Raw genomic sequence first — 6,000 nt, 5'->3', positions numbered from 1 at the left:
GGAAGACTGTATCTTCTTGCGCAAGGCCTTCACTTGTCAGTTGATTGAGACTGAGGGAAGGATTGTATTCCCTGGTTTGGTAGGGGCTGGCTTTCATTATCTGATGGACTGAGGCCACATACGTTAGGATGCTGGTCGGAGGAGAGACCCAGGGTTGTGATCGTGGCTTTGCATACAGCACTTTATAATGCTGATTGGCAAAAAAGATGTATGCATTGGCCCATTGCCAAGATTTCTAAATGCTGCAGCCAGGTGTGCGAAATTGGGGTTGGGATGATTGCTACACTTTACATTGCTATAGTTGTTGAAATGAGCTGCTGGTCTATAGTATTTTATTTCCCCCTTCTAAGAAAGTATGGCCCTGCACCTTGCACTGGCTTAAATGAACTGTAAGTCGTGCATTATTAAAGATATTTAAAATATTGCTAATTGTTATGTGTTAATGTTACGAGCCTCGATTGAGATTTAGCGTGAATACATTTAAACATTTTTATTATATGTTCTTCTCTTCAAGGCTGATGTTAAGTGTTGATGAATTCATCAAATTAAGGGGGATATGTACAAGAATTGCCGCTAACTAACGCTAACGTTAGATAGCGGCAATTTTCATAACGTGGCCTATCACCAAAAACTATCGTCCTGTTAACGATGTATTTACAATACATTGCTACATGGCGATAGTTTCAGGAAGCCACGGTGAAAACTGCCGCTAATACTAACATGAAGGTGATACAAATTCTGGCGTTAGCGGGCGAAAACAGACGATGGGCCAATTTGCGGGCAAAAAACTCAAAGTGACTTTTTTTGCCTCTAGAGGGAAAAAAGCCTGTAAGTCCACCTCCAATGAAAAATAGGAAACAAAACCAATGGAATGCAGATTGGAGCAGCCATGGCCAAGTGCAACACAGATCAAAAACCTCCCCAAACCCCCCAACAGCCAGGATTACCAGCCAGAGTCCCAGGGGAAGAGAAAATCCAGGGCTACAATCATGAAAAGAGGCGCATCGCTGGGCAAAACCAGTGATGCATCACTTATCATTGCGCACTCCTTGCAACACCTTAGCATCCAAAACCTTGGAAGCACAGACAGTCCCCAGGACCCGGAGGCCTCACTGGGCCTGCGTCTGGGACCCAGAGTGGGATGTGGAGGTGCTGTGGAGTTGCTGGGCTGTGGTGATAGACATTGAGGCTTAGGCGATCGCCCCTACCTGGTGGTGAAGTCTGCCAGGTTGCATGGAGACACATTGCTGACCTGTGTGAGAAGACCGCCTGGTGTCCCTTGGAGCTGTGAACGGTAGAGGTGCAACTGCGCACCAACATAGGGAGGTCTGCATCGCATACCATGCACCACCACTGCACCGGGGTACATGGAAGAGATGACCAAAGGTGGGCCGCATCTCTCGTTATCACAGGCCAGAGGGTGTTGTGCTGGCGGGATGCTGTGGAGGGTGAGGTCCCCGATCTGTGCCAAATTTGTGTGATGGGAGCACTGCAACTTCACACTTAAGAGGGCCCTGTTGCATCACCTGCAGCGGACTTGGCAGTGACTACTGTTCCAAGGCTTGTGAAAACCCTCCTGACTGAGGCTCCTGCTAGCTGAGTCACAGATTGCAGCGGATTGCACCAACGTGTCAATGTCCAGGTGAGGAAAAGGTGGAACGTGTAGCAGAGGAGGCCCGAGGGTCGAGTCAGGGCCAAGCCTAGCACCTGTGGGTGATGCACCCCCAGTGGCGACTCATCCGCTATGGTGGAAGAGTATCGCCCCACTGCTTTCGAGCAGTGCAGGAACAGGAAACATAACATGATGATAACTTTCTGATGTACTCATGCTATGTTTACTTTGTGGGCAGGAGGGTGGGTGGGGCTGCTCCACTCACGGAGCAGGGCAGGGGCAGAGTGGTGTGCCCACTCAAGTGTGCAATGACTGTTTGGTCGGCCCTCTAAGGCCACCCAAAGCAGTTGTGCGCACATCCCTGTTTGCAATGCATGCTGCATTACAGCCTGCATGGAGAACATGCCCACCCCTCCAGCCCCTGGTTGAACTCCTTGGCACAGCGTTCATGAAAAATCACAATGCCGCATCGCAGCACTGTGATTGGCTTAGGAGAGGGATCCTAGCTGCCTGCTTCATGTTCCTGGAAGCAGACTGAGGCGAGCCGGAGCACAGAAGATGCGGGCCCGACCTTGAGTTAAGAATTTTTTTTAAAGATATTTACAACACCCGTTCCACGTCCCCGCCCCCTCCAGTGTCCTTTCCTGTGTTTCGTGCCTCTCAGCTGTCCAGTCCCCCCCGAAGCACTACATAATGGTGGCTGCTGTGCAGCCATGCGCAGCGGGCGTACCACTTGTGCACCAAAGGCAATCCAGTCTGCGTCCATCCGGTCCTGGCTGGCACCTAGCACCAAGGACCCTTCCTCTTGAACCCCCGGCATGCTCCTTGCCATCAACCCTGGACGCCACACTGCCTGCCATCTAGCAACACTTTAGAATTCTCTTGCAACCTGCGTCTGTCGAAACTGCAAATGCACCTACTGCCGCATCAGCACACCAGTGCCTCCTGCTGCCCTGCTAAACAACAGTACAGCTGACCAGCTCAGCTGCATCCTCCTCAATGTGCGGTCCCTCCACAAACACGCAACAGAAATCTGGGACTTCCTTGACGCCACCTCTTCAGACATTGCCTTCTTCACGGAAACCTGGACCAACCTGTGCTCTGGACCGGACATCATTATCACCTTCCACGATGACTGCAAATTCATCTGCACGTACTACCCTGAGCAGCCAGGAGGAGGCATTGCCATTTTTCAAAAAAGGTATGCTCCAACTGACCATGCACTCTAATGATTCAATGGTGACCATGGAACACCTCCGCTTCCAGATCCGGACCAACCACAATACCACCCTCTGCAGCACCCTCATCTGCAGGCCCCCCCAGACCATGAGCCCCCATTCAATGATGCCATTGTAGACCTCATTGCACCCCAGGCTCTCCCATCCACCAACTACATCCTATTCAGAGACCTCATGTTCCACCTGAACAACCCCATGGACCAGAACACTACCCCCCTCCTGGGGAACCTCACCAACATTGGACTCAAGCAGCTAGTCACCACACCAACCCACATAGCCTTACACACGCTCAAGCCCATCTTCTGCACCAGCAGGAACTTCAACTACAGCCACACCACAGGACTCTCCTGTACCAACCATCATTGTTTACATCACACCTTCACCATGCCCACCCTACACCATCGCCATCAATGCCCCCCCTGTCATGACTGGATCATGGCCACCGAACTTCCCATCAACTCCCTCAGCATCTCCACTCCGCCAACTGTTACAGGCACCAATACCACAGCGTGAAACCTCCACCGATAGATCTCCAACAGCGCCAACACCCAGGCACCGCCCAAGAAAAGACCAGGCAATCAACACTCCAAGAAGGCCAACTGGTTCACTTCCGCCCTCCACTAGTCTAGCCCCACCTGTAGACATCTCAAGAAGGGATTGAGCAACAACATAAGTCAACTCCAAAACACATTCACTCATGCACCATGGCGCAAGGGTGTCTGCGTTGGCGCATGGCAGCCATTATGCGCCAACTCAGGGAAAAAGAAAGGGGAGCTTATTCATGAGCCACTTCTGACAATTTGCACCAATACGCGCTGTATTTGCAGAGTGATGCATCTAGGCATACGCATGACCTTGTGAGGCCATGTGCCACATTATACCTGCATCAGGTATAATGTATGCAGGGTGGGCGTTCCCACGGAACAAAGCCTCATAGGAGTGGTGCAGTGAAATCCATCAGATTTCACTGCAACACTTGTAGGATGCCACTGCGTCAGTGCCACATGTATAGGCTGGCTCCATGCATTACTGGAGTTGCGTCATGCTTGTGACACAACTGCAGCAATGCGTGACTTTTGCACTGACAGATACGTCAGGATACCAGATGTATCTGTCATTAATTGAAACATGGAGCGCTGTACAGTAAATACAACTCATCCATGATGTTGCAAGAAGGGCGTAATGAAAAGTATTGCAACGCTGTTTTGTGGAGTGGTGTGGCTCACTGGTTAGAGGCGGCAGACCCGGGAGCAGAAGTCGGCCTGGGACCAGGGTTCGATTCCCGTAGCGGCAGGGTCTTGGGCCAAGGTCAGCGGACTCGACAATTCTCGCCTCGGTGCCTACTCTAACCATGGATCCCACTCAGCAACTCTGGGCAACAGCTTGCTTAATCTCCACTTATGGCCCCATCAGCGCCGGGGATGCTTGTCTTCACCTTGGAGATGCCCAGTAGGGACCATCTCACAGGGAAAGCCAGGATGGGTTCCCCAGCGGTTTACAGCGCCGGGACGCCCCGTTGCTGGGGCAGCTGTGCGCTTTACAAGTCTACAACATTTACATTTACATTTGAAGCGATTCAACACTTTTCATGAATGAGGCCCAGGAAGGCGACCTATCTTATTAATGGTGCACATTCCGGCCCTGTAGTTTTGTCGCAGGGCAACACAGCAATATTACTTGCAGTGCTGTCCAGAAGCAAACCTTCTGAAATGAGACCCCAAGTGTTTGTACCATTTTAGGACCAGCTATTTTCTGGTCTTAAAAAACTGCCTCTAACTGGAGATAGAGGCATTTTTTTTTGGTTTTGCACCATACAAAGAATTCATTGTAAATATCGCAAAGTGGTGTTAGTGGCAGTTTTTGCAGAGGAGCGCCTACCTTGCATCTAATTTTCGTTAAGTCCAGCTAACAGAACCGGTGATCCGAAAAACACACGCTTATGCCAGAAAACTGCTGCTAGCTGCGGTAGCAGCAACTTGTAACAACGACGATAATAAAATAGTAGACGTAATGTTGGCCTTAACTCCTTGTTCATATTATCCCTACAAGTGGTGACAGCCCGGGTTTTCATGTATGGGTCTGAACAATAAAAAAGATAAAAAGGGAAAGACTGGAACCTCCATTGTCACAAACTCACGGGTAGTTCGTAAAGCTTCATTCTGTTGGGCACCACATCTGTGAACACGCTGGTCCGCAATGCCTGAAGGCATTATTTGAGCGCAACCGTGAAAGAAACCCCAACCCTTCACCCAAAAAAAGACGCCTTCCCTCAGATCATGCCATGTGAGATGAGAACCAGAGACAAACCCAACTAACTGCTGTCTAACATCAATGTACTCATTAAAACAAACCAAACAGATTTTTCTAAGAACATTCTTTTTTAAAGTTCTGTTAACGAGGGGACCGCAGAAAGGTCAGGAGGGCTGCATGCGACACCAGGCTGTGCTGTCAGTATCACTGATATAGTACAATAATCAGAGTTTGTTACTGGAGTACTCTTTTAGTCCATCAGAGAAGGATGCATCTCTGGGAATCAAAGTAGTAGGACAGCAGTTTTGTATATCATAATTTTGTTTAGTGTTGACAGTGAAAAGTAAGGTTTTCAGTGCTTGACGATGTTGAAAATTGATGGGCTGCAGCAGAGGTCAGAAAGATGGTCTTGACATACACATAAGCACTGACTTGGGACCAGTGGCATTTCTGAAGCATTATTGACATGAAGACCCTTTAATAGCTCTATCAAATGATAGTTGCCAGCATTTTTTACTTTTTAGAGTTTGATAAAATGCCTCATGGAGTCCTACACATACAGCATCAAACAGTCATGTTTGGACGCAGACAGTGTGTTGATTACATATGTATGGTGTTTCTGGATTTGATAGAATTACCACCTCGGTAATTTATTTAATTACTTATTGAGGAGGTTAATATTGCATCACATGCAGCCATGTTGTTATTTCAGAAACAGGGATAGAAAATTTTCCAGTCTGAATTAAAATCAGTATAGGGGAGATAGCATCTTTTTGGGTATAGCAGATGCCCATTGCTGGTCTTCTGCAGACACCGTCCCTGGTAGCCATCAGGGCTGATTAGAAAGCAAGTCTTAATAGCTTAGTGTTCAGCCATTTCCTGAAACACATGTGGTTGGGT

Source organism: Triturus cristatus, chromosome 8 (genome assembly GCF_964204655.1).
Source record: "Triturus cristatus chromosome 8, aTriCri1.1, whole genome shotgun sequence".
Classification (NCBI taxonomy): Eukaryota; Metazoa; Chordata; class Amphibia; order Caudata; family Salamandridae; genus Triturus; species Triturus cristatus.
This window is presented reverse-complemented; position numbering follows the sequence as displayed.